At 35.2% G+C, this 23675-nt stretch overlaps 2 long non-coding RNA genes across 3 annotated transcripts in view; one reads left to right on the top strand and one right to left on the bottom strand.

Annotated features, from left to right (window-relative positions):
• The window catches only part of LOC123613725 (uncharacterized), a 1048954-nt gene that overhangs the window by 506748 nt on the left and 518531 nt on the right, over nt 1-23675 (top strand). The gene's annotated exons all lie outside the window — the stretch shown is intronic.
• Nucleotides 7877-23387, bottom strand: LOC123613726 (uncharacterized). Its single transcript, XR_006721151.2, has 3 exons — nt 23306-23387; nt 12420-12500; nt 7877-9756 (listed from the first exon to the last, which is right to left on the bottom strand). It is a non-coding gene; the product is annotated as an uncharacterized LOC123613726 (long non-coding RNA).

Raw genomic sequence — 23675 nt, 5'->3', positions numbered from 1 at the left:
GTAACAATAATAATAATGATAATAATATGATAATATTAACAACAACAGAAATAAACTCTTGGCATTTACTGAGCACTTTCTGTATTTCAGACTGTGTGCTAAGTGTTCTCCTGAACTGTCCCTTTTATTTCATTTTATTAATGACTAAGTGAATTAGGTTCTATTCCTTCCCACTTCTCTGAAGAAAAAATAGTGTACAGCGTTACATAATTTGTTCAAGATTACAGTATTGATTAAAGATATTTTTAAATGGGCTGGAACAAAATTTCTAGTCAGTATATTTTGTAGAATAAAAGTGAAATAATTTAATGCATATTCAAATTAAAATATTACAGCCAAAAAAACCAAACATTTCAGAAACACACAGACACACATACCCACACGATAGAAATGCATGGATGTTTGCTACCAATGCTTTAGAAAACAATGTAGCATTATTTCGCAAAGTTGAATAATCACGTGTACTGTGATTGAGCAAATCCACTGACAGGTATTTAGCTTAGAGAAATTCTTGCATTTGTGCATCAGGATATGTATAAAATGTTCATAGCAATCCTGGTCATCATAAAAAAATCATAAGAATATCTCAAATTTCTATCAAAAAGAGTAGAAAAATAAGCTGATGCATATGCCCCAAGTGAAATGGTGCACAGCAATAGACATGAATAAACTCTGTCCACATGCCGTCACAAAAGTTGGCCTCCGATATACAAAATGTTCATGAGAACAAGTCCAGGAGGCTAATGCACTGTGATACCATTTTAAATATCCTCCAAATTGTTATGTATTATTCATGTATACTATACACGAAATAAATGGGATGATGAACACCAACTTCAAAATATTCAAAGTGATAAATATAAACTTCACCTCTTAGCTGAAGGCAGGGCAATGGAGTTTGGCAAAACACACAGTGCAGGGAGGTGCATTTTTATCTCTAACTGTCTAGCTCTTGGGACAAATCTTCAATTCTAGGTGATATACTTTTTCTGGTTCATGATATTGCATGTATTCCTTTTTGAATTAAATACGACATTGACGGGTGAGGTAGGTGTGGATCAGGGTGCAAAAATTCAGCAATTTACATAAGGGAAATGTCAAGAAACTGGGGATAAAAAAGAGGAAGAGTGAAGAATGAGGGACTTGTCTTGCTGTGTATCAAAATATACTATTTTGAAATTAAAAGTTTATAATATTAACAATATTGTTATTAACAAAAGCTTCTGAAATTAAAAGTTTATAATATTAACAAATAAGAGAAACAGGATAGAGAGTTCAGAAACAGATACATGAGTATATGGGAATTTAATGTATGATGAGGTTTGTAGATAAATCTAGTGATTTATGCATGGAATAAATGGTATTAAAATATCTACTTAATATAAAATTAGATCACTATTTTTCATCATATTTTTTGAAAAATTCTAAATGGATTAAGCCTATAATTATTGAAATGAAAACTATAAAACATTGGAATAAAATAAAACAAAGTAATATTTTCATAACCTCCATGTGGGGAAGCTCTAAGAAAGCTAGATATTCAGCAGCTGGTAAAGAAGATAAAAGAATTAATTATGCAAACATTTAAAAAATACTTCTATTAACAAAAGAGAAGGCAGAAATGCAGTAAAGAATGGTTGAAATACTTTAGTTTTCGACATTTAAAAAAATTTCCCTTGAAGCATTTAAAAATAATGGCTGTTTAAATTTGGGGTTTTAATGTCTATTAATACATACAAAGCTGTATTGATCTTGTTAATTAAGTGGAATTTTAATCTATATAATTGAGCATTTTTAGTATTAAGAGGGAGCCTTTCTGAGTGTGAGAATGCATTATTTTTAATGATTAGAATGTAGTTAGCTGAACTGTCATAGATTTACTTTTAGAGTAGTTTTTTAAAAAGACATAAATATACAAAATAACCCAAACAGGGTGTCAACTGGTTCTTTTAAACAAACAGCCATTATGGAAGGTGAGTCACTGAAGAATGGGTCACTCTTACACGGACCATTTTCTAATCATCTTCAGTGTTAGAGCAAAGTATAGGAAATTGGATGGAGGGGTATTTCAGACCCGAACTATAATAATGAAAATTTTCAACCAAAAATTGCTGCTTGGTTTTGGAGAGGCAGCATGAAAACAAGGAGTGCAGACGTAGACAATGACACGGTGAGTTCAGGCTGCTCTCTTACAAGGAACACCCAAATTTCTAACACCTTCTTTTTCACAAGTCAGCTGCTTAAGAATTAGGATCGAAGTCTTTTACTTACAATGACTTTGCTGCTGTAAATTAATGATCGAAGTGATTTATTATTCAGTCGTTCAACTGCTGCTTCATTTCTGTTGATCTTTGTTTTTCTGCTTAATTTCTATAAATTACTGTACAGTTTCCCATAAGGTATAATTAAGCAGAATTACTTAAGTTTTAATTATTGTGTATTATAGATGTTGAAAGCAACATTAGCACTTGGCTTTTTAAAATGTGATCGTATATTTATAAGCGAGCATTTATAAACACATTTACATATAGTTAGGATGAAAAAGGTATTTGAATTGTAGTCATTAGCATTTCTTCCAACATATGGCGGAGCAGCGGAGGCCACGGGCCGTGCCTTCATTAGCTGAGCACTGTTTCATCAGTGTCTCAGCTTCCTGTTGTGCCACCCTGTGGCGTTCCCTTCTGTCCCCGAGGTTTCAGTGACAAGGGACAATATGTCCCCAAGGTGAAAATCTGGAAAATATAGCAGATTAGCCCTCAGAGAAGTTCTTATGATTATTTAATCATACTTAGAGAAGAAACACACGGCACCGTTGAACCAGTTTCACCGTTTTCCTGTCAGTCTCCATTTCTCAGTTGGAGAGGTTGGGGCTGTCGGCCGTGCGCGGTGAACACAGTCAGGTCGGACGCAGCACATTTCTGCTGCCGTTAGCAGGCTGACTTGTTTTGAATTTGCTGGTATAATGGACCAAAGCCGACAGAGGTACTTATAAGTGTCATAGGTTACTTATAATTTGTCGAATATAATGTTTTTCAGATGGTAAGGATAAAACTTTGCTTAATGATGTCACAGAAGACAATGTCAGTTTGCTCCCTATAAAAAAAGCTAGAAAATTAATAAAACACTTTCTTGTAAGTCTCAGGGTCCTATTTTATGTGCACATCTCTCTGGTACATGATGAGTACTAAATATGAGAGACAAAGACATCTGTCTCAAGGCATTTGTCATCTTTATGTTACATCGCTAATACCTCACTCTAATACAGTATTCATACCTATAATATCTTTGATTATAGAATATATGTGTCTGTACATGTATTGTCATGCTTGTTAGCTTTTAATTTGAGGTTAAAGTTTTTAATAATTAACTCCTATGACATCTGAAAAAGATACATTTTAAACATGAATATGGCTCATATTTTTATATTAAGCAATTGTCATTAGTTTTAAATAGCTGAGAACTTGAAATCTTAGAAAATTACCCTACGTCTTCTTTAACGAATAACTATGAATATTTCAGTAGTGAGATTCTTGGTGGAAATTGAAGTAATAGCAACAAAAGGGATAATGCAGAGGTATCCCAATGACTGGAGCTATAAATAATGAAGAAAGAAAGAAAAGAAACACTGATCCTCTACTTCTGATTATACAGGTCTTTAGGAAAGGAATTACTAGAAGCAATCTAATCTTAAATTCAGGAAACTTTCCAAGGTTTTTAAAATTAATAGTCCCATCGAAAATATTCCTAATGGCACTAACAGATTCCAAGTATATGCAAATATGTGCAGACCTTCAGTGGAAAAAAGGTCCCTGATAAGAAATTGTCATGTTCTAAAAGGAATTATTGTCTTGTTATTGCCACCTTTTACTTTCTCCTAAACATACCTGTATAGTATCAAATATCCTTTGGAAATTTTCCTTCAGATCTTAAAACCTCTCCTTCATTTCTGTTCTGGTCATTGTACTGGATTTATTTTTATGGTAGTGTATCGTACTGCGGAGAAAACAACAGAGAAAGACAAATCAGGAGGCCGTATTCTTCTCTTTAAAGACTCAACCAAATATGCAAATCTGTGTTGATAGAAGTCAGATAGTAACAATTACTGCCCTGCCCTTCCTTTCAGGGAATGGGTTCTTTGCTTTCTTGTCTCTAGCTGGTAACTGAAACACTGACTCTGAAGCCAAACGGCCTCAGTTTGAACCCATCTCCACCACAAACCCGGTCTGAGACCCCACACAAGCACTGGAGGGCTCTTTGCTCCATTTCCTCACGGAAACAGTATTGGCTCCTACCTCACTGGTTTGTTCAGGGCGTTAAATACATCAGCTAACTTACGTGAAGTGGACAGAAGTGTCCGCATGTCTGGAATGTAGTAAAGGCTTTATTATTGTTTAAAGGCTCGTTCTCCCGTTGAAGCACTCTTCCTAGATCTTCCCCTCCTCTAACCTCCGCACTGTGCACCCCAGTTTTGATCCCATCTCCTTCTTCCTTTCCAGGACCAAAGGTTTTTAACAGAAGCCACTTAGTGACTGCAGACAGCGTGAGGGGGAGGGAATGCAGAAGGAGAAGCGTGATCATAGACCCTCTGGCAGCAGCAACAACCTGCAGAACGTAGGGCCAAGTAGGAAGGGTCCTTCTAGGCACGTCAGGAGAATTTCATTAGAATCCACTTTTGGCACAGCAAACACCACCCATCCTCCCTGATTGCCATAGTCACCGGTGTTCTGTGTGGGAGTCCTAGTTGCTAGCGCTGGGATCATTCTCTCTGAGTACACTGAACAAAAATGAGGACAAAGAAAATACAAACAACCAATGGACCTATGATGCTATTAACTACCAGTGTTTAAAAAGTGTGTTCTATGGTACTCCTAATATTTGCCAGGATATATTTAAGTAAAATATCAATTCAGTAGTCTATATATCTCTTTATGATGAGTCAGTAAGATAAAATATCAAATCAGACAAATATATTTGCTTTGGGGAATTCCCTTTGGACCCTTTTATTTTTCATCGGCTCATAGCGTATCACGAGTCCCCAGAAATATGCCATGCTAATATTGCCAACTGAGTTCTTCTAAGCAGAGGTGACATCAGCCATCTGTCACGCAGTACTAATGCTGGGAAGCAGGGCCAACTATAGAGAAAATAAATACCTTTCATATCGACTAGCCAAATATTTATGTTGAGAATGAAATGATTAAAATCTCACTATTCAAGCTAATTACCCTAAGTGAATATTTGCCTCCAAGTGAACAACGTACCAGCAGTGTGCTTGCCCTATTCTTTTCCTAAACCCAGTTTTTTTTGTGAACATGTGTAGTGCGTGAGGGGCTTGTGCTAGACTTTGCAAGTTGTTGCAATACGCTACCGTAGTGATCTTTCAGCCTGCAGGTACGTCTCCCGCTGCCTTGGTAGATTCCATCTATACACTGTGCTGCGCTGGTTTCCAGATGGCTGCTTTTGTTCTATTTTAAGTTACTCAGTCTTTTCAAGTCTGATACTTCGGAACTGGTCATTGCAGGATCAAATAGTCGGTGTTCACAAACTCTGACTTGATACTGACGCATTTATTTTTCTAGAAGTGCTTATTTAAAGATGTGCTGAATGGCTACCTGGCTTGCTTACAATAGATGATTACATTATTCTCTAAATCAGGTAACCCTATTCAAAGACATGAGAAGCTTTTCCAAATTCAGTTACTACTATTGTGGTTACCCTGAGTCACTCCTTGTCAAAACGGAAGACATTGGCTGAACTGCTAATTCAGCTTTTATAGAATATAGATATGTCGGGGGACAGAATTTATTCTATATTACAGCCAAGTCTATGGAAAAGTTAGCTATTTCATAATAGAGTTATTGTATATTTTCCTTCTGGAAAAGAAGTGAAATTCAGTGTTTTATAATTTAATTAAGCCGTGAAAGGTGCTTTGAGCCCTCTTCCAGGTGACTTAAAGGTCACAGTGTAGCATGCTTCTGTAAACGCAAGTATTTCCATTTAGTCTGGCTGGAAACAGCATCCTTTTCTAAAATAAATGAAACATGATGATGCAAAAATATTTGGGGAAAGTCTGCAGCTTTATATAGTAACCAAAGTCAAAGGGTTATGTGACGAATCTGAAAGATCGATTACACTGAAGTCACTCTGCTGGATGTTCTGTGTGGTTTCCAAGGGGAGCCCAAAGTACAATTGAATTGAATAAACATGTATTTCATCTACTGTTTCTTTCTAAATATTAACTTCTTCAGATATATAAAGAATGTGAGTAAATGGATCACCTGCTTAGATATTTGTCCTGGCCACGGAAAATTTCAGAGAAAAAAATTCATGAAGACCTATCTAGATATATTTGAAAAACTCAGGTTAATAAAATATCATCCTATTTTGCCTAGGAGGGCACTACAAACTTGCATAATAAGGGCATTAACTTATCGTAGAATATATTTGCAGACTATGCAGTTTTCACTTTATTACATTATTCTATGATGTCTATTATGACAAAATAATATATATGTTTCTGAACTAATTGAGAAACAAAGAAATGTTGCAACTGAGGGGCCAGATGATCACCATTTTTATTATTATTAGAGCACACGGCTTTTCTATGCTGAGCTATCGCCTTAGACAAACCCAGCCTCACGGTCCTGGGAGCACAGCTAGAGCAGGTCTCCCTACTTGCTGCTCTGCCTTCCTCACGGGGCAGAATCTGCCCTCAGTGTGTAGACTGGCTCAGGGGCTGCTGCTGCCAGTCGGCTAACTTCAGAGATGCAAAACAGAAATGATCTGCTGTTCAGACCCATTGGTTCTTCAGGTAGCTTCCAGGTACCTCCCCTGGGCAGAAAGAAAAAGTAGGTGCCGAAAGGAGGGGCTCACTGGTTGAGCACATCTATGCAGAGGGAAGAGTCAAAATGGCCAAGGAGCACTCTCTCCTGACATACTATTTTTCAAAACATACTCATAATTTCCTCTTTTATATAGAGATGAGATTTCCTCTTCCTTTAATTAACCAGTATAAAATTTGATGTGCATTTTCCTTCATCTTTCTCTAAGCAAATATAAATGTATATTGTAGCAGTTATTTTTTATTGCATAGCAAATTACACTCAATCTTAGTGGCTGAAATCAATAATAATTTATCTGTTCATAGTTCTGCGGATTAGCAGTTTTGATTGGCCCTATCTGGCATATCTCCTCTGGGCATCACAAGGTTCTGGCTGACCTCAGTCATGCAGTCTTGGTCAGTTGAGCTGGATTGTCCTGGATAACCCCACCCACATGCCTGGCTGATTACTCGGGCGATTAGTGGGCTGCTCTGGTTCTTTCCTACATGCTTTCCCATCTTCCAGAGGTTATAGTAAGCTTCTTTACATGATCATGGAAACATTTTAAGAAACTGAAAACAGACAAGAGGAGAAAGCAAAAGGGAGAAAAAGAAGAGGAGAGAGAAGGAAAGAGAGAAGGGGAGACAGTGAGAGCAAGAGAGAGAAGTTAGTATCTTGCCTACTGTTTGAGACTGCAGACTCTGAAACCACGTTGCATAAGCTTGAGTTATCGCTCTGTTGCTTCCTTGCAACAAGCAAGTTTTTTATCTTCTCCTATTTCAACATCAATTAAAATGAATTAACTAACAATTACCTATATAAAAAACATATGCAACAAGCTATTCATTTTACTAACATTGTAATTATGCATTACTCTTTGCATAATATAATACATAATACAATAAAAGTAGAATATACTATTTGTGTTATATTATAAAACTATAACTATTATAGTAATTCATTATATATAATATATAATTATATATAATATATAATACTATAACTATTATGAAATTAATTATATATTATGTATCATAATACTATAACACAAATAGTATGTTATATTTCATAATTATATCATTATAATAATAAATAAAATTGTAAGTGGAAAGCAAAGAAGTGATGTCCAGATAATCAGAAAATGTGAAACTATAAAACTTTGGAAAGAATTCCAAGACTAAATACACTGTAACGTATAGAATGTAGTGGGTCAAAGTAAGTGATCATAAGAGAATATAGAGGATCAAACTGAAGAGAGCTAAGAAAGTAAAACCAAAATAAAGAAAGAAGTAGAAAAGAAGTAAAAAAAAAAAAAAAAGAAAGAAAAGAAAAGCAAAGTGACCCCGAAAATGTAAAATTTATTTTTTTCCTGAATAAGAAAATCTACATACCTTGCATTTGTGAGAACTGACACTGGATAACTTGAGAAATTCCCCAGTAACATTAGGCTTCAAAGGAAAAAAAAAAAATCCCCAGGGTCTCTAGGCACAAAGTCACTTACAGAGGAAAGGAAATTAATTTGACATCTAACATTTCTACAACACTGAATCCATTAAAAGAGTGAAACAATAGTTATCAGACAGTTAACTATAATGTCAGGATTTTATGCCCAGCCAAACTGTCCCTCGTTTATCAAATAAACACACACACAACTGATGAACATGTAAATTCAAGGAATGTTGTATGTCTGAGTATTTTTGAGGAATCTACCAAGTGGTTCATTCAGTAAGGAGATGATTAAGAAATTTAAGCAAAGAAAAAAAATCCAATGAATTACTTGAATTTTTCCAGAATTCACTAATAAAAACTTAAGTAAATATTTTTCTATTTGTTTATTTTGCATTTTCAATACATTTGAAATGAACATCCTGTTCATTCTGAAATAAGCCTGAAGGTGCTTACAACATACAATGTGGTCCAAAGGGAGTCAAACGGGGATTTTTTTTAATGGAACAAAGGAGAAAGAGACAGAGAGAGGGGCTACTGGAAAATAAAATGAAGAAAGATATAAACACTACCACGGGCCTTCTTTTCTGTAATTACATACTAACCTTGGCTTCAAGAGCTGAAAGCTAAGGTAGTTACGATATATTCTTATTTAATTTTTGCTTTCTCCTAAAAGAAAGCAAGCATTTTTGTTAGTACATTCAAACTTTTCCTAGAATTAATCTCAGGGATTATCAAATTCCTATCTGAGAAACTATCATGTACAACACATTCCACCAAAAAAATAGATACATAGAAACAAAGAACTACTGTCGTATGCATCTTGCATTGCCCTATGAAGACAGAGTGGTTAGTACTGAACTAAACCTCACGGAACTTCTCTAGTCTTTGGGAACTTCATTAAGATAATAGAGTCCTAGACCTTTACTTTCCAGTGACTTAAGAAAACAAAGAAAATCCTGGAAAGGCCAGATAATTTTCCTGTACTATGTCTTTGTCAACATGACTTTAAATCAAGTATTGGATTATGATCTCTTGGTCACTGATTTATATTACAAGAAACTGTAAAATACACAGTTTATCTCTCTTGGTTAAAATGATTGCTGCCTGTTTTAAATATTATGCATGGCCTGGCTTTGACTCCAGGTTGCCATTGACAACCCTGAGCTAATAACATACTTTTGCTGTGACTCTGCTTCCACCTCCATAAAATAGGGATCCTTTATTCATTCACATAACACGTATTTATTGATTATTATAGCTGTCAAGACTGGATGGGTCATGCTGTGGTGGTCAAGTCCCTCATTCTCAGGGACTGCACACCACAAGTTTACTTTGCTGTCCTGCAGATCCACTCTGGGTTTGGGCATTTCTCCAGAATAGCTGTCCTCCACGTGGACACTCAGTGTCCCAGGCTGCTTCAGTCTTTTGCCACCTCCATGTCAACTTGAGCTTCCAAGACTTTCACACAAGGAGGGGGAAAAGAAGGCTGGAAAGTCAAGAGGCAATAATCAAAAACAGCCCTAGAATTGACATTCAGCATTTTCATTCCTACTTTATTGGCAAAATGTGTGATGTGTCTACCCCTAACCCTACCCCTCAGAGTACAGGAAAGAGCACTTACCCGCTCTGACAAAAGAAGAATGGATTGGCTCTCATCAGGCTGTAAACGTGCTCACCATAACCACCTTTGAGGTGTCAGATGCCCTTCCTAACATGGAGAACAGTGAACAGAGAAGTCCAAATCTTTGGACTTCATGAATCTTAAATTCTAGTAATAGTAGTGGGAACAGGACTAAATGGACAATAAACAGTTATATACAGACAATAAACAGAGATAGATAATACATAACAGAGTGCCAAGTGCTACAGAGAACAGGAAAGTAGGTTAACTGGGATACCAAATGAAAGGATGAAGTTGGCAGTAAGTGCTTATGACTTTAATTTTTTTACGTAGTTGAAAGGCATGGGGGACTGCATTGATAAGGTGATACCCGAGTAGAGACCTAAAGGGAGGCAGCAAACTGCAGATATTTGGAAGAGGGAACATCAAAGGTAAAGTTTATGAGGCAGATAAGAGTGTAGCTTACAATATCAAGAAGGAAGCAGGTAACCAACATGGCTAGAAATAAGTGGATGGGAGAATAAGAAATGAAAAGGTCAGAGCAGCAGAAGAGGTTGAGCCCTTGTATGGACTTCTAGATTGAGCCCTTGCTTTGAATAAAATCAAGTATTAGGGCAAAGGGATGACATTATTTGACTGACGTTTTAAAAGGCTCACTCTCACTGTGTGGAGTATGGATTTTGGCAGCAAGAATTGAAGCTGAAATAAGAAGCGGTTGAAATAATTCAGGTAAAAACCTAAGGTGACTTGTTCTAAGATGAAAAGCAGAGGTGAGTGATGGGCAGTGGATTAATTCTGAATGTGTTTAGAAGACATTGGGGGGGGGTGGGAAGGGACAGACTGGGAGTTCGAAATTTGTAGATACTGACGGGCATGTGTAGAATAGATAAACAAGATTATACTGTATAGCACAGGGAAATATATGCAAGATCTTGTGGTAGTTCACAGCAAAAAAGAATGTGACAATGAATATATGTAAGTTCATGTATAACTGAAAAATTGTGCTCTACACTGGAATTTGACATAACATTGTAAAATGACTATAACTCAATAAAAAATGTTAAAAAAGAAGCTATTGACCACAAAAATTTCCAGATATATCAAGATATTCAAGTAGAGTAATGAAAAATGACTCCAAATTAAACAAATAAGCTGAAAAAATGGAGTTGTCTCTTATCGAGTTGGAGAATACTACAAAAGTAGATTGAGGGGTTGGAAATGAGCAGTTCCTTTTTGGATATGTGCTGTCTGAAATGCCTAATGGCTAAGTGAAGAATTTGAGTAAGTTACTGGGTTTACAAGTTTAAAGTTAAAATGGAAGTTCTGTGCTAAAATAAATATGTGGAATCACCTGCACTTCAAATAAATCTAAATCCATGAGACTGAATCAGATTTCTTAGGAGGTGATTGAAAGTTAGGGAACATATTTGATAAGCAAGCCTTCATACACTCCAAAGTATAGCAATATAAGAGGAAATCAGCAAAGGGAAACAAGAGAGAGAAACAGAAAGAAAGGGAATATGTTCCTCTAGGGAAGAAGTGGGATGAACAGATAGTGGTGTCTACAAGTCAAATGAAAACATTGCTACAAGAAGGAGGATGTGGTCACCTGGGCTAACTGCTGCTGGGTGACACAAATAAAGGCAAACAGAGCAGTCATCAGTGACAATGACTGGTTTATAAATATGCCCTTAGGGATACATGACATGATATACACAAAGAAACAAGCCTAGTATTTAGCTTGTGAGAATTCAGTGCGTGTCTATTAATATTACTCTTTTGAGGCTGGTGTTCTACTGTTGTCAGAGTTCATCCCCACACTGTGATTGATCCTGATGATACTCAGCTGAATGAGATTCGTGGAACTCAACAACTAGTGTAAGAGACAGGAGAAACAGATGGAGGACAAGTGCCCATCTCAACCTGTCATTGCCAAAGGATGCAGGTATCTTGAAGGAAAAGAGAAGCTATTGATGTGATTTTTACATAGAGGAGAGATCATAGCAAAGGTACCAAAGGTAATGGAACAGGGCATATCATAAGATCTAAAATTGGTATAATTAAAGGAAAAGGGAGGTATATAGTGGTGATAGGAGAGAAAGCTAGAATGTCAGGCATTGGGTATTTTATAAACATTTTTATATGCCATTCCAAAAAAGTTCTGAATTTGTCCTGAATGCAAGGGAGGACCACTGAAGAATTTTAAGCCAGAGAAAATATACCTCTTACATAATGAGTTACTAAAAATTCACTGTAGCAAAAAAAAAAAAGGAGAATGGATTTGAAATATGAAAAATGGAATCTAAAAGTTAAATGTGATTTATTACAATAACATGAAAATATTTAGTATTGAATTAAGTTCATGACAACACAATTGAAAAAGGCAGGAGGGATTTGAAAAATATTTATGAGTTAAAATCATTTCCATTCGATAAATTGGATATAGATTGAATAAGACAAGGTAAGGAGACTTAGATGACTTCCAAATTTCTAATAAATATTTATTTTTCAATAATAATTTTACTCACCAGTATAAAAATACTTCAGGAAAAACTGTAGACTTAGAAGGTAGATGAATTCTCTTTTTGATTGATTGACTTTAAAAGAGCCTGGAAAATGTATAGACACTGTTTAGAATATAAATTTCAAGCTCAAGAAAGAAGATATGACTTTGATTATGGAATTAGAAGATATCTACGTAGAAATGGTAGTTGAAAGCATTTTTTTTAAGGAACTTGCACAGTCCACATAGAATGAGAAACGAATTCTGTCAGGTATGGACCCCATTATTAAATCCTTGCTAGGACAGGCTATCCCTTGTCAACTCACATGTTACTTATCGATTAACCCAACATTATTTCTAAGAAGAGAGTTTCAGTTTTTCTGACACACTAGGAAGTTACTTGATGCATAACTGAATATTCTAGTTATCTTAAGATTTGATGGTCAAAGGAAAGAGATTAATAGCCAAGGGCTTACTGAAAAATAATACTGATGTAGCATGGAATTTAGGTGAATAATGAACTATCCAATAAATCAATGAAGGGTCTTATTCAAAATGATGTTAAACAATTTGGGAATGCTTCCCAATGCAGCAATATCCATTTCATATAACATGAACGGGAAATGTATCTCCATGAGAAATGGAAGGTGTATTCATCCATTTTTCAAGACTTCTCTTTGGCATTGACAGGCTTATTCCATATTCTAAAGTTAGATGTATATTTTCTTGTTGGCTAAGGTAGGAAGATGCATATCCAATTCACTGCACAATAATACTAGATACCCAAGATATCACCACATAGGAATAGCTATCTGGACTTGAAGAATAATGCAGAAATAGATGATAAGAGTGTGACTGTAGCTGTTAATGTGATTTTTTTTTTTTTTGCATTGTGTTGAACAAGGTCACTTTTGAAAATGTAAGTATGTAGAAAGGTTTACGTTGAGTAGCCAAGGGTGGGTTATGTTGGACAATTCTCTCTCTCCTCCCCTCCACCTCTCTCCTTCTCTCATAGACACACATGCACACTCCAGACCAATCAGGATAGTAGTTCATCCAGAGAGCAGAGTATCCCATGAGTTAAACCAGCAGAACAGCTTTTACCAGAATTAGGGCAGTGATGCAAAAGCCAGATAAACAATTGCCTTTCAAGCAGAGCGAAGTCTTTTCATATACAGGGTTCTCACCAAGTTATTTGTTCTATGAGCTCACTGTTGTGGCTCATGCTAACCAAGCTTCCAGATGTCCGTTATGTTTTGATCATTTCTTAGCTTGAAGTTCAGTTGGTTTTAAAGACATCATTATCCCCCTCTTAGGTTACTTTTGCTGAAATTAGTATTATTTTCTGTTCCTGGAAATTGAGACTTATAGCTGAAATATTGCATGACTAAGCATTCAAGTTATTTGATACTCTGTTGCAAATTAGATGACACATAATCTAGTGCTTAATTATTTTTTGTAAGAGATACATTCTGAAAAAGCACATTCCGCAATATTCCTTTCCGCTAAATTTGTTTCAAGGAGGGCATATCTTACTTTCTTTAGTCTCAATATAGATTGCTTGTTTATTTTTACCATTTCAGGAGCTAGATAGGTAATAAAGTAAATGGGCCAGCTTTTTCTATTTAATTGTAAAGAAGTTATCCTTTCAAAACATGTATCCTGATATTAATGATCATTTTGCTGTTCTCTATGAAAATCTGCCGCATTTGGAATCAGTTGCATAGCCGAGGTTCTGATTGCTTTGGAGCTTCAGAGGCTCCTTGGCTATTTACAGAAGTCTCAGAATGTTTACCTCGGAGTGCGAGGCACATTTGGTAAAAAGAATGTGTGTACATCCAGATGATTTTCTAGAGACTTTTCTGAACTTTTCTTTTCTATAAGGATTTCTTTTTTCACCTGTTTTTGAAGCCATATCGAACTACAAAGGAATTAAATGATATTTCACTAGCTGTAATTCATAGCAATCAGCTTTCCAGACTCAGTATTTTTTTTTTTTGGTAGAGACAAGTTATCCATTTAGTTTCCTGATGAATAAATTATAAATTCCAAAGATGTACCACATATTTCTATAAAGAAACATAATTTTTTGCTTAGTTTCCTAGAGAAGCAATTTTTACCCATGTCGTTCACCTTGAAACTTATATTCTGGCATTGGTTTCTGGGGGATGGGGATGGATTTTGCTGTTTGTACCTAGAAACAGCATTTTTCATAATGAAGTGATTATATTTTTATCCCCAAGTATAAGATACACTATACCTATCAGAAAAAATTAAATAGAATATTTTACGCAGCTTTGGTGGTGGTATCAAAAAACTGCTAATAACATCATATCTTCAAGTAAAGATGTCTTTTTCGTTTACTCGTTATTGAAAAGATGAAGCTTGTCATGGAGCACCTATAGATCTGAACTTATTTGGAGAAGATAATTTACCTTAAGCAGAAAACGACTAGCATATGCAGAATGCTTCTGTGTTGTCATAATCTCTTCTGAGTTTGGGCATTCTAGAGAATCTGAGCAGGTCCTGAGCAGCAAGGGCTGAGTACGTAGAGATAAGTTTTGAGTGACACCATCTTTACTGATAATTAAGAATAATTTTTTAAAAATTCTAGCTTACATTGTATTTTACTCAAAAATTATTTTTGTCTTAAAGTATAATTTAACATATGTAATTAGTTATGAGAACATCAACATTGAAGAAGTCTATCTCCTTCTCCACCAAAGCTGTACTTTCATTGAAAAATTTTCATCAGAAAAGACTTTGGTACCTAACTCCACAAATGCAACAAAACATTGTCAGTTATTAGGGCAAATAAGAGAGAGAGATAAATGACGAATTCAATATTTTAAAATCATTGCAATCACTAGTTTTGTCTTTGTCAGCCTAGAAGAGTCACCTGTCAGTTCTTAAAGTTAACACATGTGTGATTATATACATACAATTTACGTGACAAAGCTCAGATCTTTTAGAATTGCACATGCTACTCAATCAGTTCCATCCACTCTGAAATAAGATTATAAGACTGGGAAACTAAAACACATGGCAAGTCTGTTTTTATTTCTTATTTTTTTCCTTAATAGAATTGTCTTCCATTTAGGAGAAAAGTATTAACTCAAGACTTTTCAATGACACTGCAAGTCAGGCTGAGAACAATGATTTGCCCAAAGCAGAAATTCTATGGTGTTTGGGAAATTTGACTAATTTTAAAGATATTGTATTGACACGGTACTTACTAGTTACCGCTAGATTTTCCAACTACTTCTTTTACTGAATGGAGAGAGAATGCAAATAAGTACATAGAAGTCTTAGTTTTCTCAAAAGGAGGGAAAAGTAAACTAATACATGCTGGGGTCTTATGTGCTCAGCACAAAACGCAAATCTTCTCACATAAATATCCCAAAAGGTAGTACTATTATTATTACCATCTTATTTTTAATAAATGAGGAAATTGAAACTCAGATTAACTAACCTGTCTTGAGTCATTCATTTAGTTAATAAGCAAAAGAGTCTGAATTATAATGCAAATTTGGCTCCAAAGTATTTGTTCTTTCTGCCATAATCTGAATCAGAAGTCCTTCAACTTTTTCATAGCACATCCATAATAGTAAAAAGAAAATAATAATTTTGATAAAGAAGGCCCAATTATATTTTAATTTCTGAATTTGTATGTATTTCTGTACTACATTATGTACATTATAAAATAAAGACAAACACAGAAAATATGAATGGGCAGAGGAAAAAAAAGAAATAGAGGTTCTAGTATTTACTGCCTTTATGTCAATGGAACATTTTGTGCACTTTTCCATAGAAACAGCCTTGAAAACCAATTCTTTCTTAAACTTTATATTTGAAATAAATATAAACTCACAAGAAGTTGCATAAAATAGTAAAGAGAAGCTCTGTCTATCCTTCATCCAATTTCTCCTACTAATAACACCTTACGTATCAAAACCAGGAAATGACATTGACACACTACAGTCGACGAGACACCTCATCTTACCCCCAAAAGAAAGATTTTATGAGCAAAATAATCTTGTCCATTTTTTTAGAAAAATAATAACATACCCTATGATTTGTTTGGAACATGCTTTTCAATTCACCGAATGTTCTGCAATTTACCAAGCCCTTAAAATATATCATTGCCAACCAAATGGAAGCTGACACATCAGCCAGGGTGTCAGTACTTCAGAGTGTCTAAGAACACACACTCTGCTTAGTGTGAAACCAGTAACAACATATCTGCTGTGCCTCAGTTTATTCATCTTTATAATGGAGCTAATAATTGTATCCATTTCACGGGATAGTAGCTGTTATTAGTATTATTATTCAAGTTACAGATGAAGAAATCTGTACTCAGAGGGTTCAATTCCATCACTTGAAATCAAATTACTAATTATGGGATAAGCTAGACATAAATGTTGTTCTTTTGACCTGAATGCTGTTTCCACCATGTTATTCTCACACCCAGGCAGGGACAAAGAACAGAATAGAAAATCCTATAGCACAACTCTCATTTTTCACTACTCAGAATATTTTAGACCTTTGATTCACTGTTTATTACTTACTTTTTGTTAATTACCCCTATTGAACAACCACAAGATTTCTCCAAATATTCAAAGGTCAATTTTAGAAAATTATTAATAAAATACACTTGTAAATAGTGTCCCACTAGTATAAAAAATCGTATGTATTACAAAAGTAATAACATATTAAAATATTTTAATTTCTGGGACTAACTATATCCTGAAAAATCTGGTTTTCCATTTAGGTAAAAGATTCTGAGTAAACATTGTCATATACGTTTTTATTCAATTCTTTAAAAAAAGTTAATCTTATAAAGACTTTCTGTGAGTCGTTAGCAACAAAAATGAATCACACATACACAAAAAAATCCATCAGTCTTTGTATTTATCTCAAAGTTGTTGCTTAAGTTGCTTAAGGCCGTGAGAGTAAAAGTAGATAGTTCTAAGTTAAAGACAAATTGGTTGCTACAGATCAATATGTAAACCAGAACATTCAGCATCAATTTTTCTTGTCCCAAATTACTCAACCCCAGGTTTTAGGAAAACATCCATATTAAACATAGACCTTTTCTGTTTTAAGCCACAGTTTGAGAGTACAGCCAATTTCAGTTCAAAATCACATGTCAAAAATTTTTTCCAGTCGTGTGGGAAATTTTTATTTAATTTTCTAACATTTTCTTGAAGCAATCTTCACATGTGTTTCAATAAGTGTAAACATTAACTGTTACTATTATCCTAGTTTTATTTTAAAAGAATTATATTTACTATACCTACAAATAGTTCACACGAAGCAAGAAACCTAATATTTATATTTTACAATAAATATTATGAATCTCTCTCTCAGGGAAAGAAACTGTTTAGATAATCTGCTTTTCACATAGAAAATCATGCTTTTAAATCTTAGGGACTATAGTTTTTTGTTTTAACTTTTTTCGTATTAGAGACGTATAGTTTACTATAAAAGTAAAATAGTGCCTTTTAGCTATAGCTAAGAAACTTTTTTTTTTTTTTTTTTTTTTTTTTTGCAAAGGGGGAAAATTATGGAAGCTGTAAATAAGTAATGATTGCCAAAGATCAGAGGAATTTTACATAAGACCAAAGCAATTGACTCTGGTGCTTTGATACCAGTTTGTAAATAATTCAGCATAATGATAATAACGGCATCTTGAGAATTCCCAGCAACTGAACTGCCCTTTAAGGTATTGGAAGATGATTAGAGATTGAATAGTTTTAAGTCATGAATTAATTTTTGAATTTTTTTTTTGATGTGGGTTGAAGTGTATTCTTTTAAATAGTTGCTACCCAACCTCTTTAGTGTAAATACAAAAAATGTGAATACGTTGTCCTCTGTGTAGTAGAACACACTTAGCCAGAGGTGGAAGAGCATGCTATTGCCCTAAGAGTCAGGAATTCGAACATCAGTAAGTTTTGCTTTTTTTTTTTTTTAATATTTCTACTTCAGACACATTGTCTTTTTTTTCTCATCTCCTTAGAGATGTGCCTTCAGATGTCATTTGAAAAGGCCTGATTCTCAGACCAGAGTAAACCACTCCCAGTTCAGTGCGATTCTCTTCTAACTAGTTTAATCTTAGGCAGGGTTTTTGGTGTGTGTTTTGTTTTGTTTTGTTTTTCCTAGGAGCTTAGACTTCCTCATGGGTAAAATAAAGAAATTGGACTCTGTGATCTCAGTGGTCTCTTCTAGTTCTGAAATGCTCCAAGTATATTGCTTTCTAAATAATTCCTAAAAAGAGAAAGCCCTTCATTTCCACTCCCTTCCTGTTTGTCCAGCCAGCCAGAGAATTACTGAGAACTACTTCTGCAGACCCCAGGCTGCTTCATAAGACCGAGGTGATTCTTGTGTAAGTGGAAAGTCCTTTGTGCTTTACTTCCCAAAGGAAACATGTACTCATCCTTCCACACCTTGTCTAATTGCTTTCCCTCTGAAAAAACTCCTTGGTCTAGCCTTGCAGAGTTCGTTATTTCCTGCCTTCAACCATCACTTTTACTGGTATATTTCTCTATATTCACCTCAGTCATTCCAGATGTTAATATTCTTTTAATATCAATGTCCTCAAATAAATTATGATTTCTTTAAAGATAAGAAGCATATTTTGTCCTCATAAATCCACAAGCAATGGATTATACAAAATGAATATTCAAAAACTTTCCAGTAAATGAAAGGCAGTTAAGTAGTTAATAAGGCAAGAACATATTAATGAAAAAGAAAAAAGTTGGGAGACATACAATTGAAATTATGGTCTCCATTCTATTAATCATTAATTTTGTATCCTTATATAAATCACTTCAACTTTGATCAAATGTCACTAACCATGCAAACATTGCCCATCTTATTGGACTGATTTGATGATTATGCTATATAATAATTCAAGCTGAATTATATAAATAGGTATGTTTTTAATCAAAACTATGTATATAATCTATATATTATATGTATTCTTACATGTATATTATATGTGTATATATATGTATGTAAACTACTTTAAAATTTCAAAGAGTCATACAATTTAAGGGCTAATTATTACATCTGATCAACTGCCACAATAAAATACAACAGTGAAGATTACTAGCTTTTGATTTATCAGTTATAGAATTTTTTGTTTAATCATGAAAAATGTGTTTTAAATATATAAGTGGAAAAGCCAGATTCAAAATTCCAGATAACAGATGAGTTAGTAGTAACTGAAAAGTAACCAAATATCATAATGTCCTTTAGAGGGTACTTTTCAGCTGGGTCAATTAACACTGTCTTGTTCTTTATTAAGAAAACATCTTCTGCACAATATGAAATTGAGTTTTTGAAACATCTGATTTTACATTACTGATGAGCCATACGCGAGTAAATGTTTAGTTTGTTCTTTTTTAACTCTACTTTATATATTTAACTCTAAAAATTATCCATAAGAAAGTGGTTTTCTCCTTATTTTTATAAAATGCTGAAGAATAGAAAACTTGAACATGGTCTGTTCAGTTGTCTCACACTGGTTAATGGAAGATACACAACTCCACAAGAGCCCTTCTCATTAACAGCAAGCAGCACAAATGGTCAGAATGCCAAGTGCCCAGGAGGTCCAGCCAGAAGACATCTGTACCTTAGGGTGCAAGACTCACTCTGCAGACTAATCATGCCATGTGTTTGCAATTAAAATAGCACTACTTAAATTCTGCCAGTGCAGGGTTCCCAGTATTTCATATCAAACTGAAATTAAAACAGTGACTATAGATATAATGAAACGAACCAGGTGATTTTAGCCCATGATTATTTTCTAAGTACCATCCTCAACAGAATATTAATTACCTGAATAATAGGAACAACTAGGGAGTTACATAAATCCATGTTTTCTCATTGGAAAAGCAAAATATATGCCATTTAGGGGTAATGATTTTTCTCACTCAGATGCAGAACATTGTGTGAATTTTAAAAATGCTCATGAATCTGCTCACTTTATATCTGATAAGAAAAACCATTTTAATAATGCTACTTAAAATGAAAGTACACACAAAACAATTAAGTTAGGAAATATGCTTATATATGTGCAAAATTATAGATATATAGATAAATAACTATGGGTGTAGACATATTAAATAAATATTAAATAAATACGGACATAGTATAGATCCAGATACCCATTACTAAATCTACATGTAACCTTAGAAATACTATTAAACTCCAAGCTCTGTCTCTTGTAATGTCTGCGTATTGTGAAACACCATGTGATTCTCCAACAGTGTCTCCTTTCCCACCCTGAGATCTCTGTTTTCACATCAGTTGCACTATTCCCATATAGACAACACCCTTTCTGATATTTTTGGGTATTTATTTCCTCTGGTATCGTTAAACTAATGATGGACTATGTATTAAGAATGGCATCATTGCTCTTGATTCTGTCTGAAAGCCCACTCAACTTTTATTTCCCTCTCCTCGAAACTTTTATACAAGGTGTAGATTTTTTGAATGCCCAGACTTAGGTCCTAAAAATTACTGTATAGCTGTCTTATTACTTGAGAAACATCATATCTGAGAGAAAAATCATGTTTTTATTTCTATTTCACTGAAGTGTTACAAGATCTAAATTATAACTGTAAGATGTTTCAAGCTATTTTTCATTAGGTACCAGGATTTCTGATGAAATTTTCTGGTGGTCCGAGAAAATCCCAGGTTATTTATTTTTAATGTACCTGAGGAAGATATATCAATACTAACTCTCATTGAAAAATCACTTATTTTAACCAACAGCACTGTCTAGCCTAAATTATTTGAGGGATTAAGAGAAGACTTATGAAATAGCAAATAAAAAACCGTACATGAATGAAATTATATCTTTAGCTTTGAACTCAGTGCATTTTTTCCATCAGATTTGTCTTCCCAATTTGGAATTGCTTAGGTTAAAATTAAGCCTATTTCCTCCCTTTAGAGGAAAATTACATAATAGGGTACAACTAATGAAATATACTACACATATACTTTCTTTTTTTTTAATTTATAGGTTTTTTTATTAAAGTATAGTTGATTTACAGTATTAAATTAGTTTCAGGTGTACACATATACTTTCAAAGACCTTAGTTTTCCCAGATTGTATGTGTATGTACACATGGGGTAATAAATCAGGACTGTGAGCAACTAAGTTTATAAATCATACAGCCAGTCCAATTATACAAAGTTCACAAATAAAGATCCATTAGTGTTTGGGTGTGAGTCAAGTAAGGGCACCCAGCATTTCTTTTCCTCCCATGATAGTTTCCTCCACTTGGAGTGAATTATCCTTACGTAGTCTTCCTAGTCTCTGTCAGTCTCCTCACTCCATCTCTCCATGGGAGGCTGAGTGACTTCCTCTGATTGGCTGGTTTGGAAGGAGAACTGAGCATGCCCAGCCTGCCCTTTCCTCTCTACTCTTGGCAGGGAGGACAAGTGTTCTCTGCTCTTCCATGCCATCAGTCTTACGAGGCCATCTCTGCCCCTCAGGTGGAGAGTCCATCCAGCACTGAGTAGGTAAGTCTTTCTAGGTCTGTGGTTTAGTATTAGGAAGCTCACGTTCCTGGAGATATAACCCAAAATCTCCCAAGATGGCCTTGAGAAGTAATTTGTCATGTTATTTACAGGTAGTTCAGGATTTAGACATGGAGATGATCAAAATGCATGCTTTTATTTTTTAGGCAACCTGTTTGCATTTAGGACATAAATTTAAGAATTATTGACACAAACGATTGATTTAATCAAACTGCCTTTCTATTTATTTAGATAACTACTCTAAAGACCAGAATTCCTTACAAATGTAACAAGTATGGTCAATAAGCATACTGAAGTCTTGAGCCTCTGACTCGTCATATTCTGCTTCGATTCTTTATCCTTCTTCCTCTTCTTTGCCAAACCTGAGTGTGAGCAAAACAGCCTTCAAGGTCCCATTAGCTTGACTCAATTTTAGACAGGTTTCTTCATCTCTCTCTAGGCTCCTCACTTCCCCTTTCTTAGCGCATTTATTTTAGAAAACTTGTGATGGCATATTCTTTCTCTGCCCCTTGTGAATCTTCTCACAGCCTCTTACCAGTTTTACAATTAAGGAGTATTTTTCTCCAGGACCTGGAATCCATCCCTTTGAACATAATTACTGAAGGTAATGGTGACCCTGTCTCCCAGTCTCTGTGGGAAGGTGGGAGCCGGACTTCCCTAAGTGACAGTTAGCAAACACAGATTCTAACCATTTTAACCAGCCTCCCCACTTAACATCCTCCAGTACTTTTCCACTGATTCCCTCCAAGCCTTAAAAACTCTCCAGCCTTTTGTTTTAGCAGAGTTGAGACCAATCTCTCTCTCCTATTGCAACAATCTTGAGTACAGCCTTCATTGCCCATTTAACTGGTCCTGTGCAATTTTTCTTCTACAAGTGCCAAAGCGAGTATTCTGCCTTCCTAAGAGGCTGATAAGGAACACTGTGGTGAACACTTAGAGGTACATATCCTGGAGGTTTGCAGAGGCAGCCTACAAAGCTGGCATGGCAAAAAACAAACTTTGCCAGCAAAAAGGTATTGTGAGATGACTACTGTTCCAGTATGGGAACAGTGCACCCTTTGCCCAGACTAGGAAAATCCTGTTGAAATCATGAATCTACGAGTTGTTTGTTTAGCTGAGCTCATTTCAAGTAAGAGTTGAAAGATCTCATAGGAAACTTAATTTTTTCATTTGCTTAGAAGAAAAATTGTTCTCAGAATACAGGAGAAAAATTCAGTGATACACGCTGAGTGATTTATACCTGAACACAGACCTCCCTCATATCTATGGTAGAATGGGTTAGTGATCCAACTCTTCCCTCCCTCCTCAGTAACAGTATTACACCCAGTGCTTCTGCCGTGTAACCGGGAAGGGACCTACCACTGTCAGCAGAGTATTCATCCCAGCCCTTGACTCCAGGCCTGGCCATGCGACTTCTTTGCCCCGTGGACTTCACAGATATGAATCTAGTGGAAGCTTGAACTATGCTTGTGCAGTCAAGCTTGTTCTCTCTCACCTCTGACGTCACCATAAGAGGAACGCCCCTCAGGTAGACAGCTGGTACCAAGACGATGGGAAGAACCTAGAATTAAGACACTCACTTAGGCCCATTAATAATCAGTGAAAAGAACAGCTCCCCAGTTGAGATCTGCCCGGATTGGTTAAGACCCAGCCAGCACAAGTATTAACAACGATTAATAAACCCTACGATCCGTATGTACACAGCATAATTATAACAATAACTTGTTAA

The sequence above is a fragment of the Camelus bactrianus genome, chromosome 7, assembly GCF_048773025.1.
Source record: "Camelus bactrianus isolate YW-2024 breed Bactrian camel chromosome 7, ASM4877302v1, whole genome shotgun sequence".
Classification (NCBI taxonomy): domain Eukaryota; kingdom Metazoa; phylum Chordata; class Mammalia; order Artiodactyla; family Camelidae; genus Camelus; species Camelus bactrianus.
The sequence above is the reverse complement of the archived record's forward strand: the minus strand, read 5'-3'. Positions and strand labels throughout refer to the sequence as shown.